Source organism: Tachypleus tridentatus, chromosome 10, assembly GCF_004210375.1.
Source record: "Tachypleus tridentatus isolate NWPU-2018 chromosome 10, ASM421037v1, whole genome shotgun sequence".
NCBI lineage: Eukaryota > Metazoa > Arthropoda > Merostomata > Xiphosura > Limulidae > Tachypleus > Tachypleus tridentatus.
Window position 1 is genome coordinate 152854398 of NC_134834.1, and position 15892 is coordinate 152870289.

General features: G+C 34.6%; 1 protein-coding gene across 3 annotated transcripts in view; it reads left to right on the top strand.

Moving 5' to 3' along the window:
- LOC143230655 (uncharacterized) overlaps positions 1-15892 on the top strand; it is a 107674-nt gene that overhangs the window by 42935 nt on the left and 48847 nt on the right. The window contains exon 2 of one of the 3 annotated variants that reach the window (XM_076464546.1): positions 8390-8659. The exons of 1 other annotated variant lie outside the window; for it this stretch is intronic. The gene's annotated coding sequence lies outside the window, so the exon portion shown is untranslated. Of the gene's footprint in view, positions 1-7511; positions 8660-15892 lie in introns of those variants that run through there. One more of the 3 variants, XM_076464545.1, reaches the window with a different exon arrangement.

Here is a 15892-nt window from a genome sequence, read left to right on the forward strand (position 1 = left end):
GTGGACTACGTGTGGTTTGTAGTAGGTGGATTACTTATTAAGGCGATTCTTACTTGCAGGTAAATTTTTATGTGAAGTTATCATTTCCTTATTTTTCATTGCACAAAACGTTAAACTTCGTCCATTTTGGACCATATCAAGTGGTCGCTTAACAAGGTTGAAATTTTAGACTGCAATGACCTGGTGCCATAGAAGCAATGAGATATAAAAACGTATTATTATCTATTATAAAATATTTATTCATATTATAGTACTGTTTTATTGCATGTACAATTGTTTAATTACCTAATTATCTTATTTTTATATAATTAGTTACTTTTCCATTGTTATTGTTTCTTTTTGCTGCTAGGAAAGTGTCTTCTATGATAACACTTAACTTGAAAGATGAATTATTTCTGTTGTTCTTTCTCTGTGATGACGACATTACACTCCTCAATAATGGCTGCATCCTCTTCAGATTGTACTTTTCCACATTTCAGTTTTACTGTCTGCAGTGTCTTCCTCAAGTCTTCTCTGAATTTCTTTGACTTGGGGTCGTAATCCAGAAATCCAGATGGAATTTCGAAGCACCTGAAGAAGTATATTGAGTTTTTTTATGTGACGAAAACTTCAAATGACTTACATTCAGACAATTTGGTGGTTCATCCTTGTCTCGTTTAATACCCTTACCATTACTCTTTATGTCTCTGTGGAAAAAATAAATCACGGAACTTCAAACTTATGACTTCTTCACAGAGCTACAATAGATGCCCAGAAATTGTTTGACATACAAATTTTGAAAGAGCAAGATTAATTACTTTTACTTACGAATACATTGCAGAAATTTGAGATCATTGCCAGGAGCAGAAATGGCATTAGAAGCAGTAAAATGATGTCATAGGGTAAATCGAATAATAAAGATGCTGATATTACGAACCCTCTTTCCTCAAACTGTTCAATAAACATTCAGATTCTAAAAGTCTGTAATTTCTTGGCCATCATTCATGAATACTACAGTGCTTTAAATACTTTATACCATACTCCACGAAGATGTGCGGCTAGATTAGAAAGCATTACAAATTGTAACATCTGGGTCAGAGGAAAGTCATTTATAGTGTTCAAAAAGACATACAAATACATGTTCTAAGATGTGATTCCAACATGTGAAATATATAAATTATTTTTATATATGTTCTAATAGCACACATGCTCCATTTATATGACCACTGTTGCTTGCTGTTGAGTAAAAGCAAATTGCTTTGACACAATCAATGACTACCCACTCTTCCAAAAATGTTTCAAAGCGTAAGCTTCAGCTTCTCTAGTGCTAGAAATCAGCTTTAGAACACCTAAGAATCGGTTTACTTCTGCTCCAGACAGAGTTACTAGCAAATGATTCAGCGATTTTTTTTATGCTTGAGAGATCATTTAGGAACTTACTATACTAGTGAACTACAAGTAAGACTGTTGGTTGGAACTGTTCCTTTAAGTTTTTGATAAGTTTATTACGGAAGCAATGTCTAGATCTTTGTATCGAGAAAATGGTTGATGGTTAACTCCTTACACATTGTATTAAGTCTGTGAGCTGTAGCACTAAAAACAAATGTTGTATTTCTTGCATTCAACATGTTCCACCTATAGCTTCTGCGAAATCGGAAGTGATAGTATTTCTTCCTGTCCTCTTTTTAGGTTTACAGGATGATTATTCTCCAACTGCTTCTCTATCCTCATCACTGTTATTGGTACTGTGTTAACTAATCTCATCATCAATGCCAGTGAATGATTCCCAGCAACTAAAAATTTCAAAAAAGGCCCTTCTTTCACACTCTTGACGCCGTTTCCTGCTCATATTTGCCTCGTTTCTTTCATTAGACCTTGATTTCTTTAAAGAGAGAACCTTATACATCTGGCCCATGTACTAACGATGTTCTCTTTCTTTCTAGAGAAAAGAAAATCCTTGTCTTTTGGGATCTTGATCATGGTCAAAACATCCCTGTGAGTGATATCTAAAAGGTCATACAGATTATTGACAAACTCTGCTTCATTAGCTCACTATGTTTTGGTTTTTCTCTTTTAATTTTTCTTCTGATTTGCCCATATTTTCAAAAGGTTTCTCTAGTTTGATAATGACACGACGTTTAGGAGGAATTGAAACTTGATGTTGTTCCAAAAAGCTGCAGCTTCTCTGACCTTTGAGATTTCGCAAACTGTATTATGTAATGTTTTATGATTGTAGAAAACCCCAAATAGCACTTGCCTATTTGAAAGCAATTTATCTCCTGATAGTGTAATTTCTTCTGAACCAAGCAGCCAAAGTGTAATTTTGCTTCTTGTTACAGTAGTCATCTGCAATATTACGCCTACAGGGTATCAGCTGAAATGATACAGAAGAATCTACTTAAATGCACATACACCCTCAGAGAAATTCTAGAAACTATAATCATGTAATACAGAATATTTCAGAAGTAAAAAGTGGCAACACAGATTATTTATGTATGGAATGATGTTGAACATTATGAATAATATGGAATACTCTGGAATATTTCAGAATATGCTACAGTACTTTAGAATATACTCGAATATTCCATAAAAACATGCTGAAACATTCCAAAATATATAATACAGATATAATGCAAGCTGCAAGATAACTTTCAACTATATAGACTGACCCTAACTGTCATTAAATATGGATGAAATTTGTTGTGAATTACGTTGTTACGTATTGAACCAAAAGTAAGGACAACCCAATTACTTCTGCTTCACTACATATGGATTACGTGTGGTTTGTAGTACTTGTAGTTTATATATATGTATAAACTTAAGTTTTGTAGTAGATGGTTTGTAGTAAGTGGACTTATGGTTTATAGTAGGTGAACGCTTTGAGGTTTGTACAAACTGAAGTACTTATGTTTTGTAGTAGGTGGACTAGGTTTAGTTTGTAGTGGATAGATGTCTTACGATTTGAACAGCATGCAGTCCTTAAAGTTAGTAGTATGTGAACTTATGATTTGTGCTAAGTATAGTCCATAAGATTTATAGTAGGGGATTATACTATAAGGAAATTATGATTTGAAGTAAGTGGACTTATGATTTGTAGAAGAAAAAATATATGATTTTTAAGGGTAGACTTATTATGTTTTCCGTTAGGTGAGACTTTTTACTCTCTTCTATGTTTGTTTGTTGGTTTTTAGAACGTGACTCTTTTAACAGTTTTTGTTGAATTTTTAGTGTCTTCAAATCGGAATAACTTACATCTTGTACAATATAGGTCACAAATTATCTTACAGAGTTTGTTACCTATAAGTGTGAGTTAATAAAAGAGAAAGATTGTCATAAAAATATACAGAGGATAACTTTAACTTCGTCATACCCATAGAAGGAGAACTCCGAAAATCTGTGGGAGTAATTGAAATACAAAAACTTGAATGATGAGATGTCCGAGAATGATTACCGAAAGTCTCTCTTGACGTAATGCATTGTTTTTCTTTAGCTCCTTTGCATGAACCCTCAACTGCACCGTTTGCAAGTGATCGTTTTTCATATGCAGTTTTCAAGCTTAACGATTTTTTTTTTCTGAAATACCTTAAGTCTTAATGAGTTACGTATGGTTTCAAAAAGTGATGTAATGAAAAGTTTATTTTTGAAATGTTTAAAATCTAGTTTTTCCTTATTTTGTTTCCATGTTATGCACAAAATACCTTATGAATAATATATCTGTGTTAGGACTCTTTCGAGCAGATAACCCCACGAAACAGCTTATCGACAGACGGTAAACCTGGATAAATAAACGGTGAAAAAGGTAATATGTTCCAGGCTTCAAACTTCCAAGATTGCAGCCTTGTACATACTGTACTTCATTTTATTTTACGTAAACTTAGGTGATGTGGAGTGGCACGAGTGTGATTAGATTGGAATATCAGAATATATTTTTATTTAATTTTGATTCCTTATTGCGTTATAAACTCAATATAAAGTTTCCGTTTTTGAAAATGTAAAGAACAAACTTTAGTTCCAAACCATTTATTGAAGCTTAGCTCAATTTTACCTCTCTGAGTTCCTTATTATCACAACAAACACATATCTTTCGGGCAGCTATGTAAGGTATAATAAGTAGTGATTTAACCGATAGATCTGTCACGATTATTGTAAAATTTATTTAAAATGAAGTTAGACATATAATCTTAACTTTCTTTCGTACGAAAAGATTTAGCAATAAATATTCTAGAATGATCATGATGCAGTAATTAAGAGAAATTGGATGGGTAATGGTAAACAACTCTGATATATGTTACAGAATTACTATTTGACAGTTTCTTTCTTTGTTTCCAAATTTTTGCTCAAAGTTACACAAAGGAATATCTAAACGTAATCGCCCATATATCAGTTGTATATAATATTCTACATGAAAAACAACTAGTCAACAGAACTAACTCGCAACTTTTTTCTTTTTTGTTAAATTTTGGGCAAACCTACTCAAAGGATATCTGCATTAGCTGTCCCTAATTTAGAAGTAATGAACTAGAAGGACAGTAGATAGTCAACATTAGACACTGCCAACTTTTGGGCCATATTTTAGTAAAAAAACAAAACGGATTAACAAACAAATTAAAACGCATCACAATGACAGAATTTGAACATGCGAACTGTAGGTTATAAGTCATGCATCCTAAATACCAGGCCTTGCCAACTCTTGTGAGTCCGAGTGTTGGGATTTACCTTGTAAAATGGCTCTAAAGTGTGAAGCATGTTTTTGCGCAAGGACAGCGAATAGCGAACATTCGGATTTAAAACACAAGCACACTAATAAAGTATTTTATGACCACAATTTCGCGCAAAGCTATACAAGGGATATCTGTGCTAGCCGTCTCTACTTTAGCTGTGTAAGAATAGAAGGAAGGCAGCTAGTAATCATCACCCACCGTAAACTCTTGGGCTACTCTTTTACCAAAGTATAGTAAGACTGACTGTTATACACAAACGCCCCCACGGTTGAAAGGGCGAACATGTGTGATTCGAACCCGTGGCTCTCAAATTACGACTCAAGCGCTATAACCACCAGCGATTTGAAATTTGAATCTATGAACTATGTGTTTTCTAAAATACGTAATTGAATTGGCTTTTTGAGATATATCAGAGAAATTTTTTCAATATTCATTTTTACTTTAGCACTTCCTAAATTTTCATTTTTCTTTTTCACAAACTAATCTCACAACAAAATAATAAAAGTCATGGAAAATTGTGTTACAAAAACACAAATATTCATCCTACTCGAATAAAGACCTTGATTAGACACTCCACTTCTATAACATCAGTCTGTTTCCCTGTGAGACAACGGTAAGTTTACCTACTTACAAGGGCCCGGCATGGCCAAGTGGGTTAAGGCACTCGACTCGTAATTTGAGGGTCGCGGGTTCAAATCCCGGTCGCACCAAACATGCTCGCACCTTTCAGCCGTGGGGGCATTATAATGTTACGGTCAATCCCACTATTCGTTGGTTAAAGAGTAGCCCAAAAGTTGGCGGTGGGTGGTGATGACTAATTGCCTTCTCTCTAGTCTTACACTGCTAAATTAGAGACGGCTAGCGCAGATAGCCCTCGAGGGACTTTGCGAGAAATTCAAAACAAACAAACCTACTTGCAACGTTAAAATCTATTTGATTACTCGAGGTGAGCATAGCAGATACAAACAACCAACTAACATCAACCGTTCCTAAAAATAGAACGTCAATGACACCAATGGAACAGCGGTGAGTTTACAAAATTACAACACTAAAATTCAGGGTTCTATTCCATGTGGTAATCAACCATGTTTGTTTGCTAGGTTTTTTGTGAATTTCGCGCAGAGCTTGCGAGAGTTATCTGCGCTAGCCATCTATAATTTAGCAGATTGAGGAAAAGCAGGTAGTCATCACCACTTATTGTCAATTCTTAGGTTACTTACCAATCAATAGAAGGATTGATCATAACATATAACGCCCCAACGGCTGGAAAGAAGAGCATGTTTGTTTGGTTATACCTTAAAGTTCTGATAAACTGACAAGTGGCAAATGGTCGTGGCGATGTAAACGTCCATATATGAACATTCCTTTTATAAGAGTGGATATACGCCAAGCTGCTGAAAGTCCATTGTGTATCTTAGACTCGAAGATGATGTTTTGATGTAAGTGTTTTCAAGATGTCCCAACAATGTATCGTATTAACTGACTTTGGAGAGCTATCGAGCTCTTTAATCTTTTTTTTTAATATAAAGGGGGTCATTTCCCCTAAAGGAATGTCTGATAAAGAATGGATGATGGAAAAACGAGGTATAGGTGCAGAATGGGGTGGAGATTGCCTTTCAGAGTTTTTCAAGTGTGGTAACTTTTCAATCAACGTGTTTTTTTTAGAGGGGTGGACGCACTGGATGTAGGATCAAAGAAAATGGGAAGCTTCAGTGCCCAATAACCACACCCACCGTGGAGTCCTACAAGTGGATGGAGCGCAGTGCTAAACCCAAACTAGATCAGCTGATTGACTCTGGGTGAGCTACCCCAAGACCACCTGTCTACAGGAATTTAAGTCCAAAATGGTGTGTTAAAGTGTCACTGACATAAACTTACCCAACAGCAACATCCCTCAACCAGCAGGATCCTACCTTCCTTTTCATGGGACACCAGGCACAGCAAACACATAAGTGCATATTTAGTCCCAGAGGAGATAAACTGTAAATACAGAGCCTTTTCTGAGAAAGGAATCTACCACGAGGGAAAAACTGACAGATTTCCAAGTGTCTAGTGCAAATGATCGCACATCTAGCAAGTCCACTTTCAATGCTCTGAACATCGACAGTCATCTGATGTACATCTAGTGTGATGGACTCCAATTCCAGTACTTTTTTCATGTCAAGTGTAAATTGACCATAGTGCTTGCAATTGTCTGCTCATACAATATTATTGACCACTTTTAAGGATGCTGTAAAATATCCATTGTAATTAATCATAGCCCCTGCAGCCTTTTATACACCCAGTGTTATTGATTTCATTTTAGGCAATTGTATAATGCCCACTGTCACTTATTACATTCCCTACGCTCTTCTCTACATCCATTGTCACTAATCACGTTTGAAGTATTTGTATAATAGCCAGTGTAATTGACCCTAATCCCTGCGACATTGTTTTCTACACCCAGTGTTACTGACCACATTTTAAGCAGTGGTATAATATGCAGTGTGTTACGTACTATAATTTATCTTGGATGAGTGAGTGTGTGTGTTTTTTCTTATAGCAAAGTATCTGCTGAGTACATAAAGGGGAATCGAATCCCTGTATCTTGAACGAGTCCTGTGTTGTTATATTACGATTTGAAATAGCCGAAAATTTTAATTTTAATATATTATGCATCAAATTTAGGATATTTGCCCAAAAGATTAATACGCACCATTTTCTTTTTTAAAACAAATATATTTTAATATACAAACAACAATACAGTTTATAATAAATGTTACTACAAATTCTTATTACAAATATTAGTTTATATACAAGTGCTTTAACAAGAAAAAGGAAACTCTATTGAGTGTTCTGTCTGGTCTAGAACTGAATATTTTACTGATGATCCAAGTTCACGACGACAAATTAATTCAAATTAACAGTTGATACTCGCTTAAGCTGGCTAGCTATCTTTTCTCTGCTGGCCTCACACTGCTTATAACCTGACTTTTTACGACGAAGATATTTAATGTCCTCAGAAGTACTAACTAACACCTGAAGTTAATTCACTGAAGTTTAACTGTTAAAAATGTTCGAAATCTATAAGGTTCTTGGCCAAATTCTGTAGTTTTCCTGTTAATAAGTGTTAATCACAATTATAGCTTCTGAGGCTTATAATTGACTGCAGCTGACCAATAATATTCTATTACTGTTTCTTGGCGTCTTGCGATGGCATGCTTTTATACACTCGTTAGTCGCGATATTCGAAAATACGCTAATCCCTTCGTAAAACATATATTGTTGATTCTTACTCTCGAGAATTTTCTACAAATTTAAAAAGCAAGCTGGATTTGCGCAAGAACGTCCAACAGTATAAGTCACATGCATAAAAGTAAAACAAATGCAGATATTAAAATAAATATATAACTAAATCCGTTACAAGCGTAACTAATCATAATACCTGTAGCCTTTTGTACATCCAGTGTGATTGAAAATAAACCAGGAACTCATTGAGATTAATGAAAGTTTATAATGAGTTTCAAACCAATAAAAGTAAAACACGGAATATTTCGATGGCCACGTTTTGGTTACGTCAGCCTTCTTTCCATTGTGGCTGCGATAGTGCTGTATATCAGGATAGCGCTCTTTTAAAAGGCGGGTGTTTTCGTGTTTTTTCCACAATTAGAGTAATAGGTCAGATTAAAAGTTCGGCAAAATCCTTTTAGAACGTCAGTGAAGACACAGTCTCAGCTAAATCACCAGGAATGTTTCGATCTCCACATCTATGTTTCATTTGAAGAAATCAAAGCTCTACGTGAGTCGTTAACAGAATACGGTTAAAGAAAATCAACAATATTTGGTTGGAGAACTTGTGACTGTTTGTGTGACAGAAAGATTTTTTTTCCTCATTGTTACTTAAAAAACGGATCTTTACCATCATTACTCTTGAAGACAGAGGAGCAACTGTTGTTATGGTTAGCAGTCCACACGATGAGGTGAGTGCTTTTAGGTAGTTTTAAATGCATATATTAGTAGATACTAATTACTCACTAATTTACACTTTTTTGTTATTGTTGTTGTCGTTTGAATTATACCGAAAATCTTTTCAATGGGCTACCTCTGAATACTAGTGTTATAAATCTTCAAGCTTTGACACTAAATCACCGGATGCCCAGTTACTTTATATCTCGTGTGTGTGTGTGTGTGTGTTTTCTTATAGTAAAGCCACATCGGGCTATCTGCTGAGTCTTATATCTTGTGTTTTGGTTGCTTATTGCTGTCTTCTCCAGGGGTGTTCTGAATATTTTTAACGAGAGCGCCCTCTCATGTTTTTTTTTTCTTTTGTTTGTTTCTTTAAAAAGAGTGATTATTTCTCAATAACAACAACAAAGTACCCCGCTGGTACAACGGTAAGTCTATGGATTTACAATCAGGGGCTCGATTCCCCTCGGTGGACACAGCAGATAGCCCAATGTGGCTTTGCTACAAAATCACAAACAACAAAAACTTTCTCCACGGCGTTTAAACCTTCTGTATCTTTAATTATTTTGTACTATTTGTTGATTTTGTTATTTATTAATTATATATTTGAGATTATCTGGTACACACTATCGTTGTTACTATTCATATTAACTTGCTTATTATTCAGCTTTCTGAAAAATATAAACGTTTGTCACATTTCTTGCTTTGAGGTAATAATCAGAACTATAATATACAGATACATGTATATATATATGTTAGAATTCTTTATGTTAACCAGTCATTGGACTGTAAGCAACTAAAGACAATGATCGTATTCAAAAACCTATTCACTGAGCATGTCAACAGATATGAAGATATGCTATTATTCTGACGTGCAAGATACTTTTTATAGAGGTCGCTTGTTGTTTTATAAGTTAAAATGAGGTAGCTTTAGGCAATTGAAACAAATAGTACGTAAAGTCTCAGTAATGCCAGAAAGTGACGTTGCATGCACGTGCAACTTGCGCTCTTCGAGTAGGTCTCTTGCCTGCGTCCATTCATTGTATGAAAAGTGTGTTGGACCCTTGTGGCTTCTAGCAAAAGTCGAGTAGTTTTTCACGTATTGCACGGCTCCCCCGGAGTGTTGATGGTGGGGGCCAACTCGTCAGCCTAGCCATCAGTCTGTTTAGTAGTCACTTGGCCAGTTTGTGGCACCCTGCGGGAGCGGAAATCCAGTAGTAAAGGATGTCATGAAACAAGAAATATTATACAGGGCTCGTTATTTCTTGACACAGGCCAGAATAGAATCCAGCAGCTAAAAAAACCAATAGTTTGATACTGTCTTTCTTCGCACTGAAGTCACACTGTTGGTTTGGTTCTAAGTTAATGAAACAAAATATACATTAAAACCTTTGTCGAAGCATTCCGTGATTTCCGTCCAAGAAAGTTGCAAGAGAATGATTACGAAAACAGTTACCTTTGGTCCTAGAAAGAAAAAAAAATCATCCTCTGTTTATGAATGCATTTCAACTGAAAACACACAATAAAATGACATTGTAGAAACGTTTCCATTAGAATCTAGTATTAGAAACTTAAGAGTATGGCTTGGCAGCAGTAAAACCCCTCAATGGTTGGAAGAGAATGACAGTCATAACATGACGCACGTGATATTATATTTTCCGAGTTATGATTTTCCAGCAAAGATAAATAGATAATAACAACTAACAACATTCAAATTTTTGTACAAAAAAATTAAAATATTGTTGAACCATTCATTAGCCTTAATCAAGTTCCTTAACCGTAAAGTTAGCAATTATAGCCCATACGAAAATTTTGGCTTTTTAAACTGTTTGTGTACCGTATTGATTGTGGGTTCACGATTGTTGGTTATTGAATTCTAAGAATTCACGAGTCACAAAAACATACCATTATTATTGCAAGTCATTTCTTTGCGTGAAATAACCATATTCAATGTATATTTTGTATAGAAAATTAATGATTTCACTCATTTTTGTATCATTTACTTGCTTCTAATCGAATGTTTAAGAAGCAATGTGGAATTACTTAATACCACGCACTACTTAGACTTAAGTGATAGTAAATTTAACAAAACAAACCCACAAATTCATTTTTTTCAACAAAACCAAAAAACTATCTAGAAATAATCTTTATTTTTGGGATTGTACTTTTTCAGTCGAGTAGGATTTGATCACACACTCACTGAACGTTCTACCTACTAAGTTAGAGTCATTCTAGTAGCAACTCGTAGAAAGTCACTTTATGACAAATTGATAAGTCTTTAAGAGAAAGAGTAGTAACTAACAAACTGGTGACTAAAACAAGTTAGTTCCCAACATAACAAAATCTCATCCAAAAAATCGAGCGTTTCAAATCATTGGTGTATTTTCATCAGTAACAGGAAACCATACATACTGGTATAAATTTCTTTAAGAACTAGACTAGCATAGCCCTTGGGGAGATACTTGTTACAGGAAATCATAAATGCCAGTTGAATATTCTTCACAAACATGACTAATACAATGTGTCATACATGTTGGTTTTAAACTTACCAGAAATTAACTGAAACAGTCTGTAAAAAACTAACAGTAAGAGTAAATTATTGTTGTTGGTTTAACATTGCCTAATAAACTGAATGATACAGTCTGTGTACACCTTTAATGGAAAATCTCACATGTTGGTTTAAAAGTTCCGCAAGGACCGAATTGGCATAATCCGTGGATACTCCCGTAACAGGAAACCCTATATTCTGCTAGGAGATACCCCAACAACAGGACTGCCTCCGTCTGTAAACTGTTCGTAATTGTATAAAATTCATTGTTTTAACTCACCACATGGTTACCAATGAAGGACCGTGATAATTATACCGATAGAGGGCGCCAGTACCGATGGGATCCTTTTCTATAGTTGAAAACCCGGATGTGTATATTAATCATGTTCTTTGTCTCACCATGTTATGATGCTTTCTGCTTGATTCATGGATTTAATAGCTCAAAAATGCCTCAAATGACTTGTTGTGAGTCTGAATATTCTAGAAGAAGTAGTCATGAGTGGCTTTCAAATCTAGAATTGTCTAGAAAATGGCTTCATGTATTGAGACGAGACCAGTGGAAACCAAAGAAAGTTGTTCTTCATGACCACTTCGTGCTTGACATCTATGTATTTGAAACTAGCTATATTAGGCCTGTATTTAAAAAAAAAACGTTTTCAATTGTTCTTCTTTTCATTAAGATATAAGTAAACAATTATTTCTGTTTTTTGTCAAGCGTTAAAATTTTATTTTCAAAATAAACCCATCTCTACGTCACAACTACCAAAGCTAAGCTTTGCTAAATTAGTATACAAAATTATTTTTATGACCAGGCTTATGTAATAGAAGATATTTCATAAAGATTAATATTTGTATAATACTTATCCTGTATGTTAAAATTTATAACAGCTTGAAAAGTTATTGGCAGTAAATATATATCATTTTACTGTTTAGGTTTGTTTCAAATTTTGCGCAAAGCTACACGAGTGTTATCTGCGCTTATCGTCCGTAATTTAGTAGTGTAAGACTAGAGGAAAGGCAACTAGTCATCACCACCCACCGCCAACTCTTTGGCTACTCTTTTATCAACGAATAGTGGTATTGACAGGTCACATTATAACGTCCCCACTGCTGAAAGGGTGAACATGTTTGGTGTGACGGGGATTCGAACCCGCGATCCTCGAATTACGAGTCGAGTGCCTTAACTACCTGGCCTTGCCCTCAACAGTTTAGAACAAGGTTTTACCAACATGTTGAAATTATGCTTATTTTCAAGTAACAAAACAATAGTTTGACAGTGTATTAATACTCATATTATTTTGTTTACCTGTCGTTTAAATTGGCTATTCTACTGTTATCAATTGTATTAGCTTCACCATATTTAAATTGTGTCTTAATCATACTAAGATTCCAATTTTCACATTTCTCACTAATTTTAGTGAAATTGATCATAAATTATGAAGAAAAGAAGTGAAATTCGAGAACCGCTCACACTTATTGACTGACCAAGTGCTAAATTGCAAAACGTACTGGAATCACGTAGATACTGACGTCAATGTGCGTTAGTTGTTCGCGCACGATCCCTCATTTCTTTAGTTCTCTTTCTAAAAGAACGACTGTCTCAGTGCCTGTCTGTCTCACCAGGTGTTTGTTTTTAACCAGAGGATAATACCAGTAAATTCATTTGAAAATATAATTTAGTTTTGAATTGTTATTTAACAAATTATAAGTGGTACTAAATAATTTAGCTGTGAGTATTTGTATTATACGCATGTCTGAAAACCACAAGTGCAAGGCAGAAGAATACAACTCACTGACGGCAAATGTAAGGCTTAAGATATTAAAAAATGATAATAAACTTGATTTTTAGTCTGCCCGTACTTTTACACCAATTTCAACGACTTAAACAACTAATTCCATGACCCCGAACAAACTTGATATTTGACATAAATCCTTACATACAAGTTACGTAAAACATTGTAAATTTACGCTCAATTGATTTTATAATAAAAATACTACACATTTCAATCATACTGTTACTAAGTTGAAATAAACGGTAATCAGCCAACCTGTCGCATGTACCCGTTTCTGATTGGTGTTTTAAACAAACTATACAACTTAAATATCACTCGTGGCGAGTTAAAAATGGGACAAACTCAATGCTGAACTGTTAAAATCTAATGGTAATTTCGGATACAACACCGTAGTTCAAATATTTGCATATAATCCACTGGGCATTCAAGTATATTTACAATACTGATAATTTAAAAACTTAACTTCATTCTCACCCTGGCCCGGCATGGATAGGTGGGTTAAGGCGTTCGACTCGTAATCTGAGGGTCACGGGTTCGAATTCCCGTCGCACCAAACATGCTCGCCCTTTTAGCCGTGGGAGCGTTATAATATGACGGTCAATCCCACTATTCGTTGATTAAAAGAGTAGCCCAAGAGTTGGCGGTAGGTGGTGATGACTAGCTGCCTTCCCTCTAGTCTTACATTGCTAAATTAGGGACGGCTAGCACAGATAGCCCTTGTGTTGCGCGAAATTCAAAAACATCAAACATATATAGTGAAATATGTTTTAATTTATGAGTTAGTATTTTAAACGTTTTTTTTTTTTTGTATTGTTCAATATGAAGTGAAGGTCATGGTTTGTTCTCACCCCTACCCACTCACGGTGATTTTTAAAGCACACAAATTACATGTGAATAAAATGATAAATGTGACAGTATAACTAACCTTTTCTTCTGTCTGTAAGCGGTGCCTTTTTTTGTTTTCTCTTAACAACAACAGGGAAGTATTAGCTATATTTAAACAGAATCCTACTCTCCTTCACTGAGAACACATGTCTATAGTTCTGACTAAAATTGCTCACCGCTCCTATCAAGATCATTTATATTACATGTCTGTTCTTAGAACTTTTCTAAAAAAGATCATGAATTTCATTAGAATTAAAACTAAATACTTGCTTATATTGCTGAATCTTGATAATGACATTATCTACTCTTCTAATCTTGCTTAATCTTGATAATGACAGTATCTATTCTTCTTATCTTGCTGAATCTTCATAATGACAGTATCTACTCTTCTTATCTTGCTGAATCTTGATAATGACAGTATCTACTCTTCTTATCTTGCTGAATCTTGATAATGACAGTATCTACTCTTCTTATCTTGCTGAATCTTGATTATGACAGTATCTACTCTTCTTATCTTGCTGAATCTTGATAATGACAGTATCTACTCTTCTTATCTTGCTGAATCTTGATTATGACAGTATCTACTCTTCTTATCTTGCTGAATCTTGATTATGACAGTATCTACTCTTCTTATCTTGCTGAATCTTGATTATGACAGTATCTACTCTTCTTATCTTGTTGAATCTTGATAATGACAGTATCTTCTCTTCTTATCTTGTTGAATCTTGATAATGACAGTATCAATTCTTCTTATCTTGCTGAATCTTGATAATGACAGTATCTACTCTTCTTATCTTGCTGAATCTTGATTATGACAGTATCTACTCTTCTTATCTTGCTGAATCTTGATTATGACAGTATCTACTCTTCTTATCTTGTTGAATCTTGATAATGACAGTATCTACTCTTCTTATCTTGCTGAATCTTGATAATGACAGTATCTACTCTTCTTATCTTGCTGAATCTTGATAATGACAGTATTTACTCTTCTTATCTTGCTGAATCTTGATAATGACAGTATCTACTCTTCTTATCTTGCTTGAATCTTGATAATGACAGTATCTACTCTTCTTATCTTGCTGAATCTTGATTATGACAGTATTTACTCTTCTTATCTTGCTGAATCTTGATAATGACAGTATTTACTCTTCTTATCTTGCTGAATCTTGATAATGACAGTATTTACTCTTCTTATCTTGCTTAATCTTGATAATGACAGTATTTACTCTTCTTATCTTGCTGAATCTTGATAATGACAGTATCTACTCTTCTTATCTTGCTGAATCTTGATAATGACAGTATCTACTCTTCTTATCTTGCTGAATCTTGATTATGACAGTATCTACTCTTCTTATCTTGCTGAATCTTGATTATGACAGAATCTACTCTTCTTATCTTGCTGAATCTTGATTATGACAGTATCTATTCTTCTTGTAACACACCTTTAAAAAAAGAAAATTGAGAAAATCGTTTTTGGTATTCCTCGTATAATTGAGGATCTTTAGTAAAATTACAATGCTACTTTAAACTGTCAATACGCAACATACGGGTCCTCTGTTGGTACAGCGGTAACTCTTCGGATTTACAAGTTACGTAAAACATCGTAAATTTAGGCTCAATTGATTTTATAATAAAAATACTACACTTTTCAATCATACTGTTACTAAGTTGAAATGAACGGTAATGAACCAACCTGTCGCATGTACCCGTTTCTGATTGGTGTTTTAAACAAACTATACAATCAGTGGCTCGATTCCCCTCGGTGGACTCAGCAGAGATAGCCCAATGTGGCTTTGCTATAACAAAACATATACACAAGATACGGAAACCAATCTTTTAGTGAAAGTTAACCCCAAGAAACGTAACTTTAAAGTTGTGAAATACTGAAGAACGCGACAAGACGACTTCGGAAATATTTCATAACATAAATGAATAATACATGTGGCTTCTTTATTCTTGAAATGCCTTCAGTTATGTTTGAAAATTAATAAAACAACGTACATAATGTTTGTGGTGGACAC